We start from the raw sequence: 17831 nt of genomic DNA, 5'->3' as shown, positions 1-17831 counted from the left end.
GTCATCAGCTCTTTGACATTTCAGAGTATTGCTGCTTGAATACACTCGGTTGTGGAGACCAAAGCTATACATGTGTTAGGGTAATTAAAAGGATAATTAAAAACAAATACAAAAAGCAAGTTTACATACATATGTTTAGAAAAATCAGTAATACTTTAAGTTGCTGAGAAATTATATGAACATTGGAAAAAAATAGTCAAGGACTAGTATTATTGCTTCTTCTGTAATAGTAGTTTTTAGAAAATTGTTAAAGCTGGAACATTTAACTTGATTCTGTAGTCTAAAATTTCATTTTGCCTTTTGGGAATAATCTTCATAGTTTCCTAAGAATGTTGCAAAAAGGCTTCTACTTTACTGAAAACAGCGTAATCAGTTATTCAGGAATGCTAGGAAAATTAACATATTTTTCCTTTTAAAACTACAAAAGTTAATTGGAGGATAATAAATACTTTTTATTTAAAGATTTTTTAAATGTTTGAATTTGAATTATTATAGTTATGTAATTTCAAATTTTCAACTTGAAATTTATTTTTTGAAGTTAGTAAATGATTTTTTTTTTTTTTAATGTGTTGGTCTTCATTTCTCAAGCTGCACAGCTTTTACATTTTTACCTCTTAGCTATTCTCTGCCTAGTTTTTCCCTCCTGAAAAGGAAAGGAGGACTTTTGCTAAAATAGTTCTTTCCCAAAATTGATTTTCCCTTTTTTCTTGCAAAAAAATTAGATTTGTTTTTCTAAGTTGAAAATGTTTTTCCCCTGATAGAGGAAATCTCTTCGCTGCAAAAATGAACAAATAATAATAGAAGAAAATAATAAATTAGACATTATTACTAGTATGATCAAAACAAGGAAAGAGGAATTCAGAAAGATAATTAAATATATCTGGATTCCACAGTAAGATCTTCATAATAGCTCTGAACCTTTATCTGAAGACTACCACGTCTATCCTTAATGTAGTTTTGGCCATTGCTTTACAGCATTCTAGTGCTTGATGGTGTGTGCACAATCAGTGCAAAGTAAATATCAGCATGTGCAACAAAAAAGCAAAGCAAAGCAAAACCTGGGATCTTTGACATACGTGTGGCTTAAAATTAAATTGAGTAATGTCGTGTGATTCCAGCACACTCCATTGCTTATTTATGAAAGATTTACAAAGGGTTCAAGTCCTGTGGTAGTTATGAATTGATATACACATAATATGCACAGATAGCTCTGATTTATGTCTCTTGAAGATGTAATAAACAAAGTTAAATCTTAATGAATGCAAAATGTTACCATTGCATTCTAGCTGAATTCTTTTGTAAAGGAAGGTTGGGGTGAGGTGGGTGTAGGGGAAAAGGAAAGAAAAATAAAGGTGGGGTAGGATGGGAAGGCTTTAATTACTACAAGTTATGTACAGGTTTTTAGTGGAATTTAACTACCCAAATTGGACATGTGACCGTACAGTGAGCTGTAAAGCCTTTACTTGTCAAAGGTACTGAAGTTTCAGAAACTTTAGAAGTAGAGCTCCCACTATTGGGACGTAATTCAAACAAACAATAAAAGGTCAAAATGCTTACTATTGCAATAATGTCTTTTCATTGCAGCACAGTACATAATATTCTGCAAAACTGTGACTTTGCAAATTCATGCATTCATTAAGGTTGGAAAAGACCTCCAAGATCATCTGGTCCAACTATCCCTGTACCTCCAATATCACCCACTAAACCATGTCCCTAAATAATTCCAAATTTGTCAAATTATTCAGTCTTCGAGGGTAAAAACACAGAAGAAGACAGGTACAAAAAAAAAATAAATCAGAGAAACTTCACCTAAGAACATATTATATAGGTATTGAATTATAATCACAACATACAGCTGGTGGGTGTGGGTGTGTGTAAACATTATTTTACACTTGTTTAAAATAAGAAGTTTCTGTATGAAAAAAATGTGTTTTTTGTTTGTTTGTTTGTTTTTATAGCACAAATGTTTTTAGCATTTCATATTTCAGTTGTTTGTCTTCATGAAGTCAGTGTGGTCTTCCATATCCTCCCAAAATTACATTAGTATCTTTTTTAAAAAAGCAAAGAAAAGAGGTAAGCTGAGGGGTGAAAAAATGGACAAGGACCTTTTACTCCTTTATACCAATAACTTTTGGGTTTTTCTTTTTTGATAAGTTATATTTTCTACCATGAGCTTCAGAGAAAATAAGCCTTTTGAACAATTTTAGAGGTGTTACTCTGTTTTCACTGATGCAATGATTTTATTATATAGAGAGCTATACTTTTTGCTACAATCACTAGGGGTGAAGTGAAAGATATGACCTCCAAGTGGCTGTTAAACAAGTTGATATTGATGATGTTATTTATTTTGTACTCTTAATTTTTAATTCACAAAATACCATATGAAATTAGTTCTCTTTTTACTCATTTTAAATATCATCATATAGAATCATAGTATGACTTGGGTTGGAGGGGACCTTAAAGATCACCTATTTCCAATTCCCCTGCCATAAGCAGAGATGCCACCCTCTAGATCAGGTTGCCCAGCACTTTGTCCAACTTGGTCTTGAACACCTCCAGGGATAGGGCATCCACAGCTTCTTTGGTAACCTGTGCCAATGCCTCACCACCCTGAGTAAAGAGGTTCCACGTAACATCTAATCTAACTCTCCCCTCTTTTAGTTTGAAATCATTCCCCCTTGTCCTGTCACTTTTTCAATTTTCAATTTTTTTCAAAATTTGCTCAAACAAAAAGTCACTCCCCATCTTTTTTTATAGGCCCTCTTTAAGTACTGAAAGGCTACAATGAGGTCTCCCTAGGGCTTTCTTTTCTCTAAGCTGAACAGCCCCAGGTCTCTCAGCCTTTCTTCATAAGAAGGAGCCTCAGACCTGGATGCAGCACTATAGGTGGGGTCTCACAAGGGCAGAGCAGAGGGGCACAATCACCTCCCTTGACCTTCTAGTCTCGCCTATGTTATATAGCCCAGGATGCAGTTGGCTTTCTGGGCTTCAGGTGTGTGCTGCTGGCTCATGTTGAGCCTTTTGTCCACCAGAACCCCCAAGTCCTTCTCTGCCAGGCTGCTCTCAATGCTTTCTTCTCCCAGTCTGTGCTGATGTCTGGGATTGCCCCAACCCAGATGCAGCACCCTGCACTTGGAACTTTTGAACCTCATTAAGTCCCCAGGGGCCCATTTCTCAAGCTTGTCCAAGTCCCTTTGGATGGTATCTGTTCCTTCTGTTGTATCAACTCTACCACTCAGCTTGGTGTGATAAAGTATGTTTGTGATCTTTTTTTTTTTTGTTTGTTTGTTTGGTTTGGTTTGGTTTGGTTTGGTTTGTTTTGTTTTTTTTTTTTTTTGTTTGTTTTGTTTCTTCTTCTTCTTCATATTCTTATATTTATTATCAGTCATAATAGGTGTTAGAGATTAATGTTGGGGGTTTTAATACAAGACTTACAAAGCTTATGCTAATGACGTCTAGACTATTTTTATGTAAATTTTCTGAATGTGACCTACTTTCATCTCTGTTACTACATCTGCAGATTCTCCTATTCATGTCATATTAATTCATCCAAGTTTAATGATTGTCCTGCCTCATTAACTGGACTTGCAGGACACATATGGGAGATCTTGATGAGGCCAAAACTTGTTTCTCAGTCATGCCAATAACATGTCAACATGTTTATTCAGCCCATTGTGACCCAACGATCTCAAGTAAATCTATATATTTTTAGTTATTATTAATGGATGTTGAGATCTATTTTGCAAAGTTTAACGAAACTACTTAATGATGGTCTGTCCATCTATACTTTTAATAATTAATGACAAACATACATTTTCACACATGCAGATGCAGGAAGAAAAAATGAATTTTAATGATGAATTGCTTTGAGTATTGAAAAGACAAAAATATTGCACTTTTGATTTGTGTCTTGATGATAACTGATTCTAGCTCCTGCTAGAGTTTAATGTCTTTTGTTCCTTTGTAAATGTGGCAATTTGTTGGATCCTGTTTGATGCTATTTTCTGTTTTTCCTTATCATTTACTACCTAGATAGTACTAACAGAAAACCTCACAACATATTTTACTAAAGAAAACTAGAACGAACATCAGATGTTTTGGATAGCTATCTATGAAGCCAACTGCATTTGTCAACTCATTATTTAGGTCCTCTGGAATGCCTCAGCTATTTCATAATGAAATTCATTCCAACTTTCCTTTAAATTACACAGTGTTACCAGATTCAATTCTATTATTTTCATAAGCAATAGTGCTTATGAAAGCTATATTAATGTTGGCATTGTATGGTACATAATATTTCTTAATCATTGCGAGGAAAAAAGTACCTTGAGTTACCCAGTTTATAAGTTAATTGAACAATAATAGAGTTTTAGGGGTAACTCCTTATTCCACCTTTCTGCCCCCAGGCTCACCTGTGCTTGACTGCATGTTGAGATGCTAAATTTTGCTTCTGACTTAGTTGTTGAAAATGTTGTATGCTTTGTGGAGATTATGGTTCCATACCAAGATTTGGTTGCAGTTTATTGCTAGATGTTCTTGTCACAGTACACTTCAGTGAAATCTGAACACAATACTTCTGACAAGGAACAATGTACATACAAGATCAGAAAAATGCCTTGAAAGTTAGATGCTTAGGCATCTACTCAGTCTTGCTAAGCATGCATAAATTGATTGGGAAAAAAATCAAAATAACATTTGTGTTACGTTAGCTGTGCAGAAAGCTGAAAATACATAACTGAGGTAGAGCTTCAGAAAGCACCCAATTGTGAAGAACTTGAATACTCCTTGCCTACTTAGATATTCTGTATGTTTCACAATTCTATTGATTACTAATTATTAGATTATAATTGTTTTACATGCAAATCATTTAGATATGGGAGTTATGCAACATATAGCTTGCTACTGATATATCAATAGGAAATTTTTACCTCAGCAGATGAAGTACTTCTCAATACAAAAGATTCATGCAAGACTGAGAGTTTTTAAGTCCTCAGAATTCTAAAGTGGTTTGTAATTGATTTCTAGGCCTTCTGTTGGGTTTCTACACCGCTGTGAATTGTAATGTAGGGATAATTAGTAACTTTAATACTATAACTCCATGTTCACCTTGAATTTATTATAGAATTACTGAAATATATACTATATTCTAGTACATAGAACACAGTTGCATTCATTGCTTTGGTGCTCAAATTGAAGAGAAAGCAGAGGACCCTAAAATTAGAAAATTCAAATTCAGATGTTTTTAGTACATCAAAATCTCAAGCATTTCACTGAGATTATTAATTTTCATGCTTAGGTGTGTTTTTGTCTTTTTTTTCTTTTTTTTTTTTCTTTTTTTTTTGTGAGCAAGTGCAGCTAATATGAGTATTTTTCATAGAAATTTTTTGAATATGAAACAGATCTGCTATGAACATAAGTGAATGTCTCATTGTGTGAGGGTTGTATTTGGATTAGATTTTCCAAAAGTGAATGTACATTTGTAATTAGCTATGACTCACAGGACATTAAAATTCTGCAGTAGATTAATTTAATTGTATATAAAAACTGAGAAAATGCAAAACTTAGAATAACTTTTCTAATAGCATTAGAAAAAAAACACACCCTCAGTCATGTTAACAGTACCACATTAACCAAACCAAGGGAAATCTTTAAAGCAATCTTTAAAGCGTTTACTTATAAAAATTTATTTGAATTTAGAAAATATTCCATACTGAGTAGATGAAACTGAACCCTAACCGGGCTAAATACTCCATTCAAATAGTTCAAAAAGTCTGAGGTTTAGTAGGAAACTGAGGGATTTCCAAATGCAAACCTAGAATGCTAAGTCAAGTTTTTTGCATATCACTGCACTCAGTGCCCCAACTCACACGTCCTTTGACTTGTGAGTTGGCTTTTATGATGTATTAACATATAGTTGAAAATATTATTCAAAAGGAGTTATTGAGGTGAACTTGTTAATTTTGCATTGAATTTCTTGTTTAGGGATTATGGGTACCGAAAGTAATGACTGAGTAAGTGTTTTTGAGAGCTATCTATAACATAAGGTTTGCAGAATTATTTTCCTTTTTTTTTTGGGGGGGGGGGGGGTGGAGTAGTCCTCCATTCCTTTCTCTGTCAAGCATTTAGCAAGTGCCAATATCAGATTTTTTCTTAACTGCCCAGTATGTCCTGGTATGGTTGTATGTACAGTAATATATTTGTTTTCATTTTATCTGTTTTTAAAAGAATTCTACAAATGGAAAATTATACTTCAGTCCTGTATAGGTATAGACATGGCTTCCTCAGGTGATACTATCCTCATGTAAATGTGACGCATATTTAATGTGATATCTCATTTTTCTGTATGTGTCCATAGATAATATGACCAAAAAGATTTGCGTATGTTTCCTAGATATTTTACGTTAGTGATTACATAACGTGTTTAAGTGTAGATTAAGACACTTGGCATCATGCACTTTCTCTCCGTTTCCTTTATTGAAGGTCTGTTTTAGGGACTATTTCCTCTTCGTCAAGGCCAGGTTAGATGGGACCTTTGAGCAATGTGATCTAGTGGGAGGTGTCCCTGTCCATGTGAGGGGAATTGGAACCAGATAATCTTGAAGGTCCCTTCCAACCCAAACCATTCTATTTAGGATTAAAAGATTCACATATTATAAGTGGTTAAAAACCTCGCACTATACAGCGATACACAGCACTAATACTTTTATTAAATCCAGTGATATACTTAAAGATATCTTCAAACTTTTTTTTTTTCCTCCTAATAAAAACCACACAAGCATTTTCAAGGGAATGACAAAGACATTGCTGCAAGTAATGGTTATTTGTACCTTGTCATGCATCAACATTGTCACTTTGCAAATGTAGCATGAAGAGCTGAAAATCATCAGTCTGAGTCATATTCAGTGACTTTTTTTCCTCTCCATCTTCAATTTTGCAATAATATATATTATGTTTACTTCTCTCTCCTAAATTGCTGATCTAAATTACAACAATTAAGGAATAAGGGGTATCTGGAATGCATTGGTCAGAAGACTGAGTGAGAACAAGGATATAGATTTAAGCAAGTATGATTAAAATGGTGGTATGTGTTTTTTCTTCCTTTTTTTTTTTTTTTTTTTTTTTTTTAATGTAGATGGAAAAAGCATAATGTTAAGTGCAGGAAGAGCCATCTGAGGCATGAGATGATAGCTCTGTGGCTAGAATGACAGCTATTTAACACTGAATCTGACAAAGCATTGCAGAATGAGATGTAGGAAATAACCCTGAAGTGCCTTAAGATGTGGACAAAACATTAATAAACTGTTTCACATTTTCAGAAATAATTTTTAAATGTGTACATGGCAATATTAGCACATTAGTTTTCATGAACATGTTATTTCATAATTGCAGATGGAGCATCTGTTAATAGTTTGGGTATTGAGGCTATTGAAAGTGTTTAATATTTCACTTTTGCTTCTGTGCAAAGCTTCATCATTTTGAAAAGTACAAAACGTGAGTGCGTGCTTTTTTTTTTTATGCATAGGTATAGAAATAGTTGATCTCCCAATTCATCCCTTTAACTATAAAATCAAAAAGAAAAAGTACACTGTGACCAAATGGAAAAAAAAATTTTTTCTGTCTCCCCTTTCTACTAATTATAATCAAATTATAAAAATTGTTTCAGACCCAAAGGCACATTTTGTTTGATCTGAATAAAATATTTTCTTTTTAATTTTATTCTATTCAGGATTTCTTTATTTTTTTTTTAATGAATTTTTAATCTAATTTTTGAACTCGAATATGTTCTAAATAAACCCTCAGCAAGTGGCTAGACACCACACAGCCTCTCATTAGGTGGCCCCTTCATCAATGTGGGGTGAGGGAAGTGGAAAGGAAGAGTAAAAGCAAGAAGATTTGTGGGTTGAGATAAAATTGTTTACTAAGTGAAGGAAAAGAGAGAAAGAAAACAAAACAATTTAAAGACAATCACTTACCATCTACCAAAGGTAGACTGATACCCAGCTAGACCATGAGCAAAAGATTGCTAACCTCCCTAAGCCCCCTTTTCCCTTTTATGTCTGATCATGACGTATGGCGTGGTATCTCTCTGTGATTAGTTTAGGTCATCTATCTGATTGTGCCTCCTCCCAGGCTCTTGCACACTCCCTAATCTAATTCACCAGGGAGGGGGGGACACAGAGTAAGAAACAGAGAAGGCCTTTGTGCTGTACAAACTGATCAGCAATAGCTAAAGCATAAGTGTGTTATCACTATTGTTTTGATCACATGTGTGAAACATGGCACCATATAAACTGCTGTGAAGAAAGTTAACTCCATCCCTGCCATAGGATGCAATAAATGTACAGAGCACCATAGGATGGCAATGAGGAGAAAGGCCTAGGAAGCTGGCATTTGGGAAACACCTAATACTGGAAAAAGAACAGAAGGAAGAGAGTTGGAAATTGAGGAATGATAACAGTCCATGAAAAAATATTGGAAAGGAGTGATCCCTGCTGAAGGTAGAAAGGATATGTAGCAGGTTTACTGTACCGAGTTTTTTCAAGTTTAATATTGGGAATCACTTTATAATAGAGAGACTGAAATATTGGATTGTAAGGTCCAATAATATCTATTGCCGAAGTCTTTCTGAACAAGTTAGGAAAAACATTTATCAAAAAGGATGGTGGTTGACATTGTGAGAGGTGTAGAGTGGTGAAAAAGGAAAAATTTACCTGTTGAAGGGACTGATTTTCTGAGTACAGAATAATGTAAATGGGTTCTAGAGCCAAGGTAGTCTAATTTTCCACTCCAAACTTGTAAACGTACTTTACTTCTAAATTTCTAGTGTTTCATTTTTGTATTGGTATTCAAGGTACAAGCATGTTCATGGTTCTGAAATTGTTAACAGAGTAGTTTGTACAAGCTCTTTCACTTGGAAATAATAATAACATATTTCTGCTTTTTACAGCCTCTTTTCAGACTCTCAGAATATATAAAACTGGAATGATTTTACCATAGATAGCAAGACTGTCTTGTTTTCCTTAAACAGTGGCAATAATAGGATAAATTAATTAATCTGGTCACTTAAACTAATGACCATAGCTTTCAAGAGGCAAATAAACTCTTCACGGTCATGTGGGAGACATTTTGTGAGAATGAAGTGCAAGAATAATGCAAAGCCACTCTTAGATAAATATTCTGTGTTTTTTTTTTTTAATTATTTTTTTATTTTATTTATTTATATATTTTTTTTTCCAGGGGGGCATGAATTGATTTTCTCTTGGGAATTATTTTATGCAAATTTTTGGAATGTGGCCAGTTCAACAAGTAGGTCTGTTCAAATTGGAGTTGTTTTTTTTTTTTTTTTTTTTCTGGTTCTAGTGGCAAGATACATAATTCAAAGGCAGGTTATTGTTCTGCACAGAGGGGAGCAAATGCATGTTTTTGACATCCTTAAATTTGTTCTCCTCCCCCGCCCCCAGCAACACATCTTGTTCATTTGAGTGGCAACTGAAGTATGGAGTATTTTACTGAATAAAGTGAAGGGCAAAATTAAACAATTAACTGTTCTTTCCAAGACAATGAAGGTACCAAGTAAGATTTAGAAGAGATGGATATTAACCCTGTTTTTGTATGTAAATCATAGCAGAAAAAGGCAAGTGTGGTTGCAGGAAGTTTATCTCTGCTGCTTTTTCCAGCCTCTTGAGCTCAAGTTATGCAAACTCATGTAACTTTCATGCTTGTGAAATAAACATATTTCTCATTGGGAAGTTCTGGATAGCCTAGGAAATGAGGAAACATTCTTCCCCTCCTAGCCATCTGTAAAAATGGCTAAAAAAAATAAAAACATTTATTAAAATAAATAAATAAATAATGAGGTACCATGGATTTATGACTTTTATCAGGCTTTCCCTTACAATAAACCTCAACAGAACAACCTAAGCTAAAGTTTTTAGGTATCATGCAGAGTACAGATTTCCTAGGCTTGATTCCACAGTAAAACTGAGCTGGATTTACAGTTTTGAAGAAGTAGGTAGGATTTTGACTGAATGTTTCAGTCTGTTAAACTCTAATACGATGTGACTCATAATAAAATGGGAGCCTGTAGCAGAACAACTGTACAGCTCTTAACAGCATCACTGATACAATAGTTTTCAGTCTCTGAATTTGCAGTAAAAATGATGTGGTATTTGCATTTCTTCATTTTGTCTTATACTTTTCTAGCAACTTGAGAATGTTTCAAGGATGAATTGATTTGCATATGCCAGAATTTAAGACAAAGCTGGGAAATGTAGATAATGCATGCACAGAATGTGTGCTTTATAATAGGAGGTCATACAAATACAAATGTTTGGAGAAGTTTGTGTGCAACCTTTTTCTGATGCAAAGTGCCATTACATGGAAACACATTGGCTTTCATGAAAATTTCATTACAGTGGTTACTGAGGGCAATGGAAAACTCAAGAGTTGACTCATTCATTGCTGAGTTTACCCACAATGGGGAAGTTTCTTTATTTCTGCTAGCTTATTTGGACATTTTGGAACTTGAATTACAGTCAAGGTTACTGTACAGTTTATAAAGGTTTGTGCTTACATATTCTTAAAACTAGAAACCTTTTTTTTTGTCACCTTATTATTTAGTTTTCTTTGGCTGTGAATTAAGTTTTCTCTTGCTTTAACTCGTGAAGATGTGAAGAACAATTAACAGAGGTCAATTTATAAAGTTATGCACGTCAGTTTATCCTACTTATTTTCCCCTAGCAGTTGTGTTCTAGAAGAGTTCCAGGGCTGCGTTTTAGAGTTATGAAATCTTTTTTATTCTGTTGGGAATGATTAGTAATTAGTTTCACTTCATGTGAAAATTTTGATTCTATTAAAAGTTTTTATTAGCTGTTGTTATTATTTTGAGAGCTGAAGGCAACATATTCTAACACTTTAAATAAACCATTTAGTATAAATCATATATAATCCTGTAGGCATAACTCAAAACACTGCTCTGTAATCTCACTAGTCTTCCACAAGACTGTGATAATGTCTTAAATAGATTGGGGAAAAAGGCATACATAGCTAGAAGTGTGTTCAACTGCATTTTACATTGGTGTCATCTTTAATGAAGCTTGTGCAGAAAAAGTTCCTTGATGAGACAACATTAAATAAAAGATCATTTGGGAGATATTTACAGTACGTGGCTGTTCTTGTAAACAGGTAATAGGAAAGGGAACAATTTGGTTTCCTTTTGTTGTGGTTTTATAATCAGTTGGTTCTATTTCAGTTTCCTTAATGCTATGATAGTGCTGGCAGGCAACATAGAAACAGACTTCAGCAGTGTGCGACATCTCTATCGCTTGTCTGAACTTTGGCACAAGAATGACAGTTGTCGGGAAAGACCTGAATTTATATACTGATCCCTAATAGAGTTTTCATGTCTTCTGATAACTTCATTTTCTCTTTTCTCATATGAAACCTGTTAAATTTTATCAGTACCTCAAACTTATTTTCTTTGGGTAAATGCTTAGAGCCATATTTGCAGGTACAATTGGTCTGATTCTGCTTGATGGGAAAAGACAAAAAACGTGTAAGTGTATATATGTATAAAAAATCGTACGTGGAAGTATATTAGCCTTATTTTTTATATATATATATATATATTTTTTATGTAAGGGAACAAATAATTCAGCTTTTCTAATGAAGGTATTTCTGACAAAGTTACTATGTGTACTTGCTTGTCAAATATGAACAGACTAATAATTTTTAGAAAAGTCTTAGAATTAATCTTTAGGAAACTATTCGCATCCTACTTCAATAGTCATACGCTGTGCTTATCCACTGACTATCTTACACTTTTTACTGTTTTTCAAGTGTCAATCGACTACAGAATATTTTGATAAAATGTTTTGATCAATGAATTTACTTCTTAGTGCATGTATATTCTATTATTACCTGTGAATAAATCACATATTTTCTATCCATTTATATGGATTGAATCTGACTTTCTCTAATAAGAATATAAATATTCTTTCTCACATGTTAGAGAAACTTTTGTATTTCTTTTCAGTCATGATTAGCAAAAAAGTTGCTAGATGGCATCTTTCATGAAACTTCTTTTTAGCTTGACTTTTTAAAATTCCAAAAAAATAAAAATAAAAATGCACCACATGTAATAACAGAATACATTTATGTAGATCAGATTAGGCCAATCTGGACTGTTTCAAAGAAATTTGAAATAAAAAATACAGCTGCTTCTGACACAGTTAAGTAATAGTTCCACTGTAACAGGTATACTTTATGTGTATTTTAAAGACTAAAATTTGAGATGAACTTTTCCAGTTGGATAATTCCATTCATACTAACCTGATTTTTGATATTGAATATGTCCAGGACATCAGAGGATCACAAGGAACAACAGGGTACCAATAAAGCTAAAAGAAAGTAACCAGATGTCTCACAATGCCGAGTCAATGATATTGCACAGTGGCCATCACTTCACTTAGCTAATATTTCTGGGAGACTGGATATACAAAGGTGTTCTCTGTTCTTTTTTTAATTCCTTGATCCCTGCTTTTCTGTATTTAGATTTGCCAATTCAATATTTTCATTCACATTTAAAAATATAATATTTATTTTCTTATGAAGCATTTCTGTCGCATAGGTTAGTGCACATGATAGTATTTTTCTCCAACTGTGTGACGTTCAAAACTGGTTAGGAATTTGTGGACCAGCTTTGCAATGGTGGATTCAGCACCAAGGACAGCATTGGAGTACCTAATTCATTCCTCCCTCACTGTTGTGTTTTTTTTTTTGTTTTTTTTTTTTTTGTTTTTGTTTTTTCTTATCAAGTTTTGCTAAAAATAGTTGGATAATAATTCTGAATATAAAGAAAAATTAATCATGGATGATACTGAGTTTACTGAAAGAAATTGATTTGTTAATGAAAATATGAATGCATAAATGCTTTCTAATATGAATATTTGATATTCATCCTGACCTTCTCATAATGCCTTTGCCAGCAGTATCATTGTCCTAATTTGTTGTCTTACTATTCTCAAAGTGTTCAGTGAGGTAGGAAATGGTCAGAGTAGGAGGGACATGCTCTGTGCTGTTTATAACAATCCTAATGAAATTAGAAGGTTTAGTTCGGGTCCCTTGATATCACTGTCTTTTGTATAATGATAAAAATGATAATCTGCTGGTTGAATTCCACTTGCATAATTGTATTTTGCCTATTAAAATTGTAAAAGATTGAAAAGATTTTTTTTAATTATTTTTTTATTTTTTTCTTGGTATGAATATTCTATGTTGTACTACTGTGAATCATTTACCAGAAGTTATGCTCCACCACAGAGATCACATATCTGTGGTCTCTAAAATAATTCCGATGTGGTGATTTTAGACAAACTGTGATGAAAAGTTCTGTATTCATACAACTTACTGATTGTTTTTGTTATTATCACTTTATAAGAAGTAAACTTAGATTTTTTTTAATCTTATATTTCTCTAATATCTTAAAGATTGGACTAGATGTTCTTAAAGGTTTTCCAACCTAAATGATTATATGATTACTTACAAATTGATATTATTGATAGGGGGCCATGATTATTAGCTCCTCTGTGAGTTAGTTTCTCAGGAATACTGTGCACCTCAATCATTATTGCTTAAATGTTACTCTAACAAGGAAGAATACAGCATGTTTAATATAATTTCTTTTGTATCCTGTTATCCACAGTATTCTAAAAAGTGAAGCATGAGTGAAGCCTAGATGAGCTTTGTAGGCAATGATACCAGCTGCTAGAAGCAAGAAGGCCTCACACAGTGCTGGTTGCAATGGCACTGCAATAATGCTTCCTGACCTGATAATTATGTTTGAGAACTATTTCTCTGAATTGCTGCTAAATGCTGATTTTTATTTTTATTATTCTTTACTCCAAGTTAGAAGATTATTTTAGAGAAACAAAGAAGCCAGCCAACCAACCAATCAAACAAACAAAAACCCAAACAGAGAATGTGGCTGTATATGGGGAAAAAAGAGGGAGAAGCAGAAAAATTGAAAAAGTTGTCACAGTATTGCAACTGGCTAAAGGACAGGGGAATGAAAAGTGAATTTGCTTATTGTGATTTAATTTTCTGCAAGTACTTGAAGAGGCAAATTTTAATGGAAACAAGACGTATAAAGCTTTGTTCATATACATGTAGGCTAATTTTCAAAGATATGGAAGCTGTTCTTAATTATTTATACATGTAACTTGAAATTTTCTTCTTCAGGAAATTCAGGCTTCCATACGTGTCTAATTGGCTCCTCTTCTTTTTTTTGTGTCTGTGTATTTAAAACATGATGCCTGTATCTGACCTCCTTACTTTAATGCCTTATTTCTTTATATTCTTCTTGGGTGATATTGAATTTTACTCTTATGTTGCTTTTGACCTTGCAGCTTCTGCCATTAACCTTCCTCTTCAGCAAAGTGTTGTGCCGACCACTCACTGTTTGCACATTTGACCTGGTAGTTGTTCAGATCACTTTACCTACGACTAATAGATGTGGTTGAATAATATTAACTGAATACTTTACATACTGAATTCCGACTGCTTCTCAGGAAACCTTACAAATACGTCTTGATCTGTAATTTTGTGGTTGTTGGGATTCAGTTGATGATCCCCTAGTTTGTGCTGCCAGATCATTTCCACAATGAGCAGCAAACTTGTGCCTGGATTGTGACAGAGATTTTTCCTCAAAATGACTTGTGCCTCTGCAATCCCTCTCAGTGCTGTTCAGCATCAATAATGTGCGTGCTCTCTACTGTGCATTATGACAGTCTGACTGATGCACTACGCAATGAATAATAATGTGTCATAACTGCAAGTAGTTAGAGCTTCCTTCTCACTTCTAGCACCTTGCCTAAAAAAATCATCTACTCCTACACTGTTGTGTGACAAAGGGCTGGGGTATATTTATATACTTGCTCTCATTTAACCAAAGCAAAAATCCTTGCCATTCTAGAGCTCGGAATAGAGGTCTTCATCAGTATGATTGACTTATAAATATCTCATTTAAATGCTTTACAGAATCAAATCCCAAAGATGGGCATGGGTGTAATACAGAACTAGCCCAGAGCAAACATCAATCAGTTTGTTAAGGAAGGAATGTATAGGATGGTATTTGAAGTTTTCTGCAGCAAGATAGTGGGGTGGTATTTCAGATATTGTCTTAGAAATTCTGGAAGGAAATATGAATCTGCGTGTATATTAATATATTTTCAGTCTGCACAGAACAACCCCAGCTACTATGACAGGCTTTTGTTTTGTTTTATTGACCAGCACGATTAATGACTGGTTTATAATCCTGCAATACTCAGCCTCCAACCAAATAACAGAGCATACAAACTTTTGGGTTTCTTCTGCTCAAAGGAAGTAATAAAGAGAAATGAAGTCTTTTTAAAAAAATAAAAATTGGAATAGCCACCAATATCTTGTTATGATTAAGCTGACACAAATGGTACTGACTATCTCTAAGAAGTATTTCTTAGTCCCGTAAATTATGTGTGGACTTTATACATTTAGCACATGTTATTAGGAGACAAATGGTGTTCTTGTTTGAAAAGCTTTCGAAGATGAAGACATACAACACTTAGGTGATTAATGAACTTAAACTCTGTAAATCTCAAAATGTTCCAATGTTTATGCATCTGAATACCTCTTAAAATCTATCCTAGGGGCTTTGTTTGGAGAGTAGATTCAGGTTTGGTGGTGTTTTGATGTTGTTAGGCCTTTGTACTTTAGCAAAAGAGAAGTTTATTTTGGTGAATTTCAGCAAGCTCAAGTTCTTATATGTAAAGCATCAATTTAAAGGAAACAATAACACTGCCTAGAAACTGGTGGAAAATCTTAGACTAACAAGGTCAAGGACCAGTCTGAATCTACTTCTCATTCCATTGTATTCCATTATGGATTTAACAAGCATATGCTATGTAATAAACACAGGCAACAGTATTTTAGGATAAATGTATGAGAAAATTCTATTTATTTTAAATCACAGGTGTACGAAAAAATGCTTTTTTTTTTTTTTTTTTAAATATCCATTCCTGCAGTGTTTTGGAATGTAAAACAAACAAAAACTTAACAATGACAATATTTTAGACTTACAATATATCATTATATATGTATTTGGGTACATACATGTTTATGTAGCTGTATAGATGGCAAAAACAAACCAATCCTTTTTTCTTATATCTGGGGAAGTCATGGAGAAAGGGGAATTCATGGAGAACATGAATCATCTATTACACTGTAATTCTGTCATCTTAATAAGGATTTGAATTCCTAAGGAAATATTAAAGAAAAATATACATAAAAATAATCACTTTGGACCCCGTTGTTTCTTGATATTTATGTATCTGGCATTATTTTCCTTTGAATGAAAGAAATAACTGTTGGAGAGAGAGAGGAGACATAATCAGAAAAAATATATAAACAAATAACAAAAATGAATAAAACCAGGCAAAACATGGAATAGATTGTTCTACAAATTATCAAAATAGGAATACTTCGATATTATCAGTATTTTTGTTTTAAAATTAGTTTTTCTTTAATTATGCTATTTCCAGGGAAAATTTTTAATATAAAATTAAAACGGCTTTATACCTTTGCTTTTGGGAGAGCTTGTATTAAATGTGTACTTTGAACCTAAATCTCTATTCTCGTCTAAATTTCTCCTCTAGAAAAGGAATTCTAGTAAAATATGATTTATGTTCTTTAGCACCACAGATGCTAATTCCTGCTTTTGTGTCTATGATTTCACATAGAGAATTATCAAATGAGTTTTCCAAAACTCATGATTAATTTCAACTGACTCCTGATTTTGGAGATCCCATTTTAATAGAGGTTGGAATAAAAAAAAAAAAAAAAAGATTGCCGTGCCTACTTTTGGTAAAGATGCACTAGAGGTATTTTTAATGAAACCCCCTGTCCCTTGTCCTCCTGAGTTTCACCAAATGTATTTGCACACATTTTTTTCAAACTTTGTAAACTTTAGTCCGTTATTCCTGTATTCTTATTAATCCCCCAACTTATTGTCCTATACTATAGTACTGTAAACCTAGATGCCACTACTACTTCTCATCTGTTAAATGATAGTTTGTGCATTTTTTTCACCATGTTGAAGATCATTTCCACCTACATTCATAAAGGGGTATAAAGCAGATAAGATTATTAGGAAATGCAGTTTCAGTCTAAAGTACTGAAAAAGTATAGAAAGAGAAAAATGGGGGGTGCACACGCAAGTAAAAAGAAAGCAATTTTACAGGTTTTAACCAAATTCAGACTCCTATGCATTACTACTTTTCTTTTTTTTTTTCCCTAAAAAAAAATACAATCCTATAATCATGATGTACAACTTTTTAAATTAATTTTTTGTTCTTTGCAGGATATTTGTCCTCTTCATTATCAGAAATGCCCTTCAGAAGAGGTTCTTCCTTAGATTTTGAAGATCAGATCTGATTCAATAAGGTAGGTTTCAATTAAAAACTCTACCATACCCATTGGGAAAGATGTTTGGGGAGATGATAGGAAAACTGAGTCTTAAGTATCACTGATGGAAAAAATATTAAATATACACTTTAAATAACCAATATTTTTACCATCATTTTCACCAGTCACAACTGACAGGATTTCTTAAAATCTTATAATCATTTCTAACATACAGTCAATAAAGAGTGAGAAATATTCTTGACCACAACTTTCTTTTAGAATTTCTTAGACTCTTGTTCTAAGAGAAGCAAAGATGTATATGTATTAAATCTGTTTCCTCTTATTGCCTCCAAAACATATTCCCTTGTAACTTTTCCATGGCTTAAGTGCAAGTT

General features: G+C 33.4%; 1 protein-coding gene across 11 annotated transcripts in view; it reads left to right on the top strand.

Annotated features, from left to right (window-relative positions):
* Positions 1-17831, top strand: part of LRRC4C (leucine rich repeat containing 4C) — a 513499-nt gene that overhangs the window by 397829 nt on the left and 97839 nt on the right. For all 11 annotated transcript variants that reach the window (XM_072039043.1, XM_072039047.1, XM_072039041.1 and 8 more), the window contains one exon: positions 17393-17479. The gene's annotated coding sequence lies outside the window, so the exon portion shown is untranslated. The remainder of the gene's footprint in view (positions 1-17392; positions 17480-17831) is intronic.

This window comes from Anas platyrhynchos, chromosome 5 (genome assembly GCF_047663525.1).
Source record: "Anas platyrhynchos isolate ZD024472 breed Pekin duck chromosome 5, IASCAAS_PekinDuck_T2T, whole genome shotgun sequence".
NCBI classification, from domain to species: Eukaryota; Metazoa; Chordata; class Aves; order Anseriformes; family Anatidae; genus Anas; species Anas platyrhynchos.
The sequence above is the reverse complement of the archived record's forward strand: the minus strand, read 5'-3'. Positions and strand labels throughout refer to the sequence as shown.